The 10100-nt window shown below is 37.0% G+C and overlaps 3 non-coding genes across 3 annotated transcripts; all 3 read right to left on the minus strand.

Moving 5' to 3' along the window:
* Positions 1-1381: 1381 nt before the first annotated feature.
* Positions 1382-1453, minus strand: TRNAH-GUG (transfer RNA histidin (anticodon GUG)). The gene has a single exon. It is a non-coding gene; the product is annotated as a tRNA-His (tRNA).
* A 2147-nt stretch (positions 1454-3600) lies between these two features.
* On the minus strand, positions 3601-3672 carry TRNAH-GUG (transfer RNA histidin (anticodon GUG)). Its single transcript has one exon. It is a non-coding gene; the product is annotated as a tRNA-His (tRNA).
* A 4718-nt stretch (positions 3673-8390) lies between these two features.
* On the minus strand, positions 8391-8462 carry TRNAH-GUG (transfer RNA histidin (anticodon GUG)). The gene has a single exon. It is a non-coding gene; the product is annotated as a tRNA-His (tRNA).
* Between the last annotated feature and the right edge of the window lie 1638 nt (positions 8463-10100).

Genomic DNA, 10100 nt, shown 5'->3' on the forward strand with positions numbered 1-10100 from the left:
AAACCCTAACTCCTAATAGGACTCCTACTTAAGACTCTTACTTCTAACCAACTCCTAATAGGACTCCTACTCAATACTCCTATTCCCTTACAACTCCTAATTCTTCTCTAAGAAAAAACCTCCTACATGAATGCCCATCACAATTAGGACTCTCCTAGCTAGAGTCCTAACAGAATGTCCCTCTCAATTAGGACTCTCCTAGCTAGAGTCCTAACATTTTTACATGAATGTCCCTCTCAATTAGGACTCTCCAAGCTAGAGTCCTAACATAACACTATCGATTGATTTCATTACTCAAATCTTAGAACTTTTCATTGTTTAACTACATCATTGGTTCTTTGACGCTTCGTCCGAATCTTCGACGCATCGTCCTCTCTTGCGGCCTATTACCCAATCGGTTAGTTAACGTTGGCAACTCCGATATCCTTGGCACAATATCTACTCTTCTTGGCCCGATGCCCAAATTCACGGCTCGAAGCTTTTTGCCGATACGTCGACCGATCCTCCGGCCCGATGTCCAATCTTTTGACATGTATGTTCTGACCCAACATGATTCTTCCTGCTTCGATTATCTCTCCTTGATCGAAGCTACCTGCGTCACTTAAAACACATATCAAATCAGTAACACTATCGATTAATTTCATTACTCAAATTTTAGAACTTTTCATTGTTTAACTACGTCATTAGTTCTTTGACGCTTCGTCCGAATCTTCGGCGCATCGTCCTCTCTTGCGGCCTATTACCCAATCGGTCAGTTGACCTCGGCAACTCCGATATCCTTAGCGCAATATCCTTTCTTCTTGGCCTGATGCCCGAATTCACGGCCCGAAGCCTTCTACCGATACGTCGACCGATTCTACGGCCCGATGTCCAATCTTCTGACATGTTTGCTCCAGCCCAATATGATTCTTCCTGCTTCGATTATCTCTCCTTGATCGAAGCTACCTACGTCACTCAAAACGCATATCAAATCATCAACACTATCGATTGATTTTATTACTCAAATCTTGAACATTTCATTGTTTAACTACGTCACGTTTTCGGTAATAAAATTTACGATTTGTAAGCATGAAACCTCGTGATCAAATCGATGCAATCCACACTAATTCCGATTGCTTCGCTCCACATATATGAGTTTGGAATATTTATGACTCTATTTATTATTAAAATTTTCTTTCAGGCTAAGGAAATGCTAAAACACATTTATAAAAAAAAGAAAAAACAAAGGAATATTGTCACTCTTTGACAAGGCAGATGGAAAAATTAAAGAGCTTCATAAGATTTTGGATTTAAACATTCGATTGGATAGTGTCATTTTGTTTGCTTACACGCGGCTGAAGTGAATGATTAAAAATGTTGACTACAAAGAGGAAGTTAATCCTGTGGCTGCTGGGATTCGAGCCCAGGTCTCCACGGCCACAACGTGGAATTCTAACCACTAAACTACAGCCACGATTTGTTTTATTTGGTATCTTCGCATTAAAATTTTCTATTTCTAATAACTACCAATGTATCGCGGATAACCAAAAATTAAGAATATATAAAACTTACATACTTTACGATCAGTCGACATAACAAGAATGGCGCCATCAAAGTACACGATAATGCATGTCCTACAGAGATACCCTAATGCGATCGCATGGCTTTGCGTCACCTGCTCATGAATACGTTGGACTGCGGCGCACCCAAAGAAGCTACCTTGTCCAACGTCTCTCTTATGGACCTGTTGAGGGAGCTCAGCCACACGCTTCTATCACCATCCTTCAAAAACAAGACGAAGACGTTCCGCGATAGTCCCCCCAAAGTCACCATGTCCGCTCTGACAGCTCGAAGCCCCAACCGGCGGAACCCATTGCTCAGTTATTCCAACAAGATATTTATCAAGCATTCAAGTATTTTTTATGCAATATATTTTATATATTTTCATCAATTTATCATATTTTGATATTATTTTTCTTCCTTTGTCATCAAAACTTTACATGAAGAAGAGGAATGGAAGATAAGGAGGGAATCCATTAAGAACCAAATTTGTGAAATGATTTGAACCAAGTTAAAATGAGTTTCATTAAATCATACTTCAATTAAGGAAAAAAAAAGATTCATGAAAAGGATCAAAATATTCATGTGAAACCAAATCCTCGTTCTTACAAGTGATCCTCTCATACTTAAAAATTCATAAAAATTCTTTCATGAGAAGAGTAAGAAAGAATTCATAAAAAAAAACTATCATATAAAGGATAAAAGAAATTCCATGAATAAACCTTCGTAAATCAAATTCGTTTCACATTAAAAATTCATAAGAGTCAAATCCGTGAGAGACCATTCATTCGGAATGGACTAAACTTCACACTAATTTAAAAAATTTTGTTAATGAATGAGTGAAGGGACTAAGTGTATAAACACAATCACTAAGTTTGTATGAAGTAAATTTGATGCCAAGTAGATTGATATTTCGGATTTCATGAAAGTCTTATTTAAAGAATCGAGAAAGTTCGAAAAAGATATACATCAAATTCATACATTCGGACAAATTAACATCCCTAACTCTCTTCTAATAAAATCAAATTATTCTTCACTTAAAGGTTTTGTAAAGATATCGACTAATTGATATTTTGTATCAATAAACTCTAAGATTACATCATGATTATCGACATGATCTCGTATAAAGTGATGCCTAATGTCAATATGTTTAGTTCGAGAGTGTTGAATAGAATTTTTCGATAAACATATTGCACTTGTGTTATCATATTTTATGGGAATGTTTTTAAGGTGAATCTTATAATCTTCTAATATATTATCCATCCATTCAACTTATGCATAACATACACTAGCCGCAATGTATTCGGCTTCGGTTGTAGATAGTGCAACCGAGTTTTATTTCTTGGAAGACCAAGAGACAAGTGCATTGCCTAAGAATTGACATGTTCCAGATGTGCTTTTTCTATCTAATCTACATCCAGCAAAATCCGCACAATCATAAGCAATCAATTTTTTGAGGCACCTAAAAGTAAATGGGTACCTAAAAATTATCCTGTCTTGTAGAGACGTAAACCATCCCAAGCTGGGAGCATGAAATAATATCCAGCTCTTTGGATACTCGATATTCATAACTCGATCCTTCGATTATCTTCCTGCTTCGATTATCTCTCCTTGAACGAAGCTATCTGCGTCACTCAAAACGCATATCAAATCATCAACACTATCGATTGGTTTCATCACACAAATCATGAACTTTTCATTATTTAACTACGTCACATTTTCGGTAATAAAATTTATAATTTGTAAGCATGAAACCTTGTGATCAAATCGATGCAATCCACACTAATTCCGAATGCTTCGCTCCACATATGTAAGTTTGGAATATTTATAACTCTAATTATTATTAAAATTTTCTTTCAGGCTAAGGAAATGCTAAAACACATTTATAAAAAAAAGAAAAAACAAAGGAATATTGTCACTCTTTGACAAGGCAGATGGAAAAATTAAAGAGCTTCATAAGATTTTGGATTTAAACATTCGATTGGATAGTGTCATTTTGTTTGCTTACACGCGGCTGAAGTGAATGATTAAAAATGTTGATTACAAAAAGGAAGTTAATACTGTGGCTGCTGGGATTCGAGCCCAAGTCTCCACGGCCACAACGTGGAATTCTAACCACTAAACTACAGCCACGATTTGTCCTATTTGGTATCTTCGCATTAAAATTTTCTATTTCTAATAACTACCAATTTATCGCAGATAACCAAAAATTAAGAATATATAAAACTTGCATAGTTTACGTAAACAACATATTGCGTCCAACCATTGACTAAATGGGATCAGTCGACATAACAAGAATGGCGCCATCAAAGCACACGATAATGGATGTCCTACAGATATACCCTATTGCGATCGCATGGCTTTGCATCTCCTGCTCACAAATACATTGGACTGTGGCGCACCCGAAGAAGCTACCATGTCCAACGTCTCTCTTATGGACTGTTGAGGGAGCTCAGGCACACGCTTCTGTCACCATCCTTCAAGAACAAGACGAAGACGTTCCGTGATCGTCCCCCCAAAGTCATCATGTCCGCTCTGACAGCTCGAAGCCCCAACCGACGGAACCCATCGATCAGTTATTCCAACAAGACATTTATCAATCATTCAAGTATTTTTGATGTAATATATTTTATATATTTTCATCAATTTATCATATTTTGATATTATTTTTCTTCCTTTATCATCAAAATTTTGCATAAAGAAGAGGAACGGAAGATAAGGAGGGAATCCATTAAGAACCAAATTTGTGAAATGATTTGAACCAAGTCAAAATGAGTTTCATTAAATCATACCTTAAAAAAAAAAAAGAATTCATGAAAAGGATCAAAATATTCATGTGAAACCAAATCCTCGTTCTTACAAGTGATCCTCTCATACTTAAAAATTCATAAAAATTCTTTCATGAGAAGAGTAAGAAAGAATTTATAAAAAAAAAATCATCATATAAAGGGTAAAAGAAATTCCATGAATAAATCTTCGTAAATCAAATTCATTTCTCATTAAAAATTCATAAGAGTCAAATCCGTGAGAGACCATGCATTCGGAATGGACTAAACTTCACACTAATTTAAAAAATTTATCAATGAATGAGTGAAGGGACTAAGTGTATAAACACAATCATAAGTTTGTATGAAGTAAATTTGATACCAAGTGTTGAATCTCGGATTTTGATGATGACGTCAATTGTCATTTGTTATCTAATCCATATATTGAGATAAGTGTGCAGGATTAACTATGATGAAAGTAAGACATGCAGCAGGAGTTACGCCGGAGTCAAGACTATGATCACGTTGGGGTTTCGAGAGTTCGACGGAAGTCCGGACGGTCGTCGGAGGTTCTACGAGAACAAATCCGAGAAGTCTAAGAGCTTGCCAAAGAAGCTCGTCGGAACTCGCCAAGTGGATCATCGCAAGTCCAGGAGATTGCCGGAAGTCCGCCGGAGCATCGCCGAAGGTTCGTCGGATGTTCGCCGGAAGTTCGCCGGAAGCTCGCCGGAAGAAGCGATTGACGCACCGGAGCAAGTTGCAGTAAATGCCTTAAAAAATTTGTAGTTAGCACGATGATTAAGTTAGAAATGGGAGGTAATCCCATTAACTTAATCTTGGGGCAATTGGGCCCTTGATAGACCCAAGTTGGGCCGAATGGATCAGCCCATTCGGACCCAGATTACTTGGCTAGAGGTGGCACCGCCTAGGTCGGCGGTGGCACCGCCCAGGGCTCAGTCTCCGAGCTCTGGCTAGGCAGTGCAACCACCTCTGATAGAGGTGCAACCGCCTGAGCTCGGTCTCCGAGCTCTAGCAGGAGGTGCAATCGCCCCTAACAGGAGGTAGCACCACCCAGAGGCTCAGTCTTCGAGCTCTGCCAGGCGGTGCAATCGCCCCAGTCAGGCAGTGCAACCGCCAGATCCCGGAATTCCGGGAATTGACAGTTTTGAGCTCGGAATTCAAACTGGGTTGGGGCCTATAAATACCCCACCCTTTCAGCAATGATAGAGTAACCAAAAACCACCGAAATCCTGATCTTACTCTATGATTTTTAGAGCTCAAAAGTGTTGTATGAGTTAAAAGTTCTCCTTCCTCTTTTCTTCCAAGTTTTGATCTGTCAAGAGAGGAAAGAAAATTCTGTAAGGGTTGTCTCCTAAGCCTGTCAAAAGGAGTGAAACTATAAAAAGGGTGGTTGGCCTTCGCTTATTGAAGGAAGGCCTCTAATGGACGTCGATGACCTCATCGGTGGAGGAAGCCAGAAGTGGATGTAGGTCAAGATTGACCAAACCACTCTAAAATTATGGTGCTCTTTGGTTTGCATTTACTTTGAGCATATTATCTTTACTGCGAACCTCCTCAATAGCTTACTGTCTTCTGCGCATTTACGATCATGTTTCAAAGTTCAGTATTTTTTGAATCGGTGTTTAGACGTAAATCAGTTTTATCGTATGAATATCATATTTCAGTTTGCGCTTACATTTTGATTTCCATCACAACTGCAAACAACCTTCATAGACTTGCTTTAACTGCATCTTGCTTGATCACAAGTTAAAGTGATTTACGAATCGGCTTTTCTACCGAAATCGCTCTTATCATACGAACACAGTTTTAATTGTCGAAAGTTTTCCGCTGCACTAATTCACCCCCCTCCCTCTTAGTGCTCTTGATCCTAACAATTGATATCAGAGCGGGGTTAACTCTTAAACAGATTAAAACCCAAGAGAGATGGCATACGCCGGAAACCAAGAGGGCCATTCTATTACATGTCCACCCATGTTCAATAGGATGGACTACACCTATTAGAAGACCCGAATGAGGATCTTCCTTATTTCAATGGATTTTAAACTTTGGAATCTTGTCGAAAATAGATTTTCGAAGTCTTCTCTTCCAATGATCGTTTGAAATGAATTGGAGAAGAAGACTTTCGCTCTTAATGCAAAGGCTATGAATGTCTTATTTTGTGCGCTTGATAAAAATGAGTTTAATCGTGTTTCGATTTGTGAAACTGTATTTGATATTTGGCATACACTCGAAGTGACTCACGAAGGCACAAGTAGAGTGAAAGAGTCAAAAATCAACCTTTTGATACACTCTTTCGAACTTTTCCGAATGAAACCGAGCGAGACTATTGGCGACATGTACACCCGTTTCACGGATGTCGTCAATGGTCTAAAAGGACTCGGCAAAAGTTTTTTGGATTTTTAGCTAGTAAATAAGATTCTAAGATCTCTTCTTAAGAATTGGGACCCTAAAGTCACTACTATTCAAGAGGCTAAAGATTTAATCAACTTCCCTCTTGAAGAACTAATCGGGTCAATAATGACCTATGAAATGACATGCAAGGCTCATGAAGAGCAAGAAGACATCCTTCCAAAGAATAGGAAGGATATGACACTTAGAACTTTAGATGACTACTTGAGAGAAAACTCTAAGTGATGAGGACTGTGACGATGACTTGGCACTTCTAACAAGGAAATTCAAAAAATTCATTAAAAGAAACAAGTTTAAAAATGACACAAAAAATAAACTTGAACCCAAAAAGGACCAAGTTATTTGCTACGAGTGCAAAAAGCCGGGACACTACAAAAGTGATTGTCCCCAAGCCAAGAAGAGAACATCAAAGAAGAAGGCGTTCAAAGCAACGTGGGATGACTTGAGCGCGTCCGAAGAAGAGGAGTCCAACACCGAGCAAGTTGCTCATTACGTCTTAATGGCCATCGGAGAGGAGGTAACAAATTTAATTGATGCAGATTTATCATTTGATGAGTTATTAAATGCCTCCATGACTTATTTGATGAATGCAAGATTATTAGTAGAAAATATAAATTGCTAAAAAAGGAGCATGATAGTCTTACTTGTAATTTTGATAAGTTAAAAACTGAATATCATGATAGTTTAGGTTCTTGTATAAAATGCCATAATCTAGAAACTATCCAAAAGGAAAACTTGATATTTAAGGACACCTTGAAGAAATTCGAGGTTGGTAGCAAGTCTCTAAAAATGATCCTTACAAACAAGGGTCACGTTCCCAAAAGAAGTGGAATCGGATTTGTGAGAAATCCTCACCAAAATCCAACCACCTTCATAAAAGGCCCCATCCTATATGTTCAACACCAAAGCAAATGCAACTTTTGTTGTAAACATTGACACAAAACGCATTATTGTCCATTCAAGAAAATTAGTCCGAACAAATTAATTTCGATTCCTAAAGGAACCATGATAAACTCTATGCAACATGATAAACAATGTAGATCCGTTTTTGAGGCACCTAAAAGTAAATGGGTACCTAAAAATTATCCTGTCTTGTAGAGACGTAAACCATCCCAAGCTGGGAGCATGAAATAATATCCAGCTCTTTAGATACTCGATATTCATAACTCGATCCTTCGATTATCTTCCTGCTTCGATTATCTCTCCTTGATCGAAGCTACCTACGTCACTCAAAACGCATATCAAATCATCAACACTATCGATTGATTTTATTACTCAAATCTTGAACATTTCATTGTTTAACTACGTCACGTTTTCGGTAATAAAATTTACGATTTGTAAGCATGAAACCTCGTGATCAAATCGATGCAATCCACACTAATTCCGATTGCTTCGCTCCACATATATGAGTTTGGAATATTTATGACTCTATTTATTATTAAAATTTTCTTTCAGGCTAAGGAAATGCTAAAACACATTTATAAAAAAAAGAAAAAACAAAGGAATATTGTCACTCTTTGACAAGGCAGATGGAAAAATTAAAGAGCTTCATAAGATTTTGGATTTAAACATTCGATAGGATAGTGTCATTTTGTTTGCTTACAGGCGGCTGAAGTGAATGATTAAAAATGTTGATTACAAAAAGGAAGTTAATACTGTGGCTGCTGGGATTCGAGCCCAGGTCTCCACGGCCACAACGTGGAATTATAACCACTAAACTACAGCCACGATTTGTTTTATTTGGTATCATCGCATTAAAATTTTCTATTTCTAATAACTACCAATGTATCGCGGATAACCAAAAATTAAGAATATATAAAACTTACATACTTTACGTAAACAACATATTGCGTCCAACCATTGACTAAATGGGATCAGTCGACATAACAAGAATGGCGCCATCAAAGCACACGATAATGCATGTCCTACAGAGATACCCTAATGCGATCGCATGGCTTTGCGTCTCCTGCTCATGAATACGTTGGACTGCGGCCCACCCAAAGAAGCTACCTTGTCCAACGTCTCTCTTATGGACCTGTTGAGGGAGCTCAGCCACACGCTTCTATCACCATCCTTCAAAAACAAGACGAAGACGTTCCGCGATCGTCCCCCCAAAGTCACCATGTCCGCTCTGATAGCTCGAAGCCCCAACCGGCGGAACCCATTGCTCAGTTATTCCAACAAGACATTTATCAAGCATTCAAGTATTTTTTATGCAATATATTTTATATATTTTCATCAATTTATCATATTTTGATATTATTTTTCTTCCTTTGTCATCAAAACTTTACATGAAGAAGAGGAATGGAAGATAAGGAGGGAATCCATTAAGAACCAAATTTGTGAAATGATTTGAACCAAGTTAAAATGAGTTTCATTAAATTATACTTCAATTAAGAAAAAAAAAAGATTCATGAAAATGATCAAAATATTCATGTGAAACCAAATCCTCGTTCTTACAAGTGATCCTCTCATACTTAAAAATTCATAAAAATTCTTTCATGAGAAGAGTAAGAAAGAATTCATAAAAAAAAACTATCATATAAAGGATAAAAGAAATTCCATGAATAAACCTTCGTAAATCAAATTCGTTTCTCATTAAAAATTCATAAGAGTCAAATCCGTGAGAGACCATTCATTCGGAATGGACTAAACTTCACACTAATTTAAAAAATTTTGTTAATGAATGAGTGAAGGGACTAAGTGTATAAACACAATCACTAAGTTTGTATGAAGTAAATTTGATGCCAAGTAGATTGATATTTCGGATTTCATGAAAGTCTTATTTAAAGAATCGAGAAAGTTCGAAAAAGATATACAACAAATTCATACATTCGGACAAATTAACATCCCTAACTCTCTTCTAATAAAATCAAATTATTCTTCACTTAAAGGTTTTGTAAAGATATCGACTAATTGATATTTTGTATCAATAAACTCTAAGATTACATCATGATTATCGACATGATCTCGTATAAAGTGATGCCTAATGTCAATATGTTTAGTTCGAGAGTGTTGAATAGAATTTTTCGATAAACATATTGCACTTGTGTTATCATATTTTATGGGAATGTTTTTAAGGTGAATCTTATAATCTTCTAATATATTATCCATCCATTCAACTTATGCATAACATACACTAGCCGCAATGTATTCGGCTTCGGTTGTAGATAGTGCAACCGAGTTTTATTTCTTGGAAGACCAAGAGACAAGTGCATTGCCTAAGAATTGACATGTTCCAGATGTGCTTTTTCTATCTAATCTACATCCAGCAAAATCCGCACAATCATAAGCAATCAATTCGAAGTTTTTGGATTTTGAATACCATAATCCTAGATTAGTGGTTCCTTTAAGATATCTAAGAAT

This window comes from Musa acuminata, chromosome BXJ1-3, assembly GCF_036884655.1.
Source record: "Musa acuminata AAA Group cultivar baxijiao chromosome BXJ1-3, Cavendish_Baxijiao_AAA, whole genome shotgun sequence".
Classification (NCBI taxonomy): domain Eukaryota; kingdom Viridiplantae; phylum Streptophyta; class Magnoliopsida; order Zingiberales; family Musaceae; genus Musa; species Musa acuminata.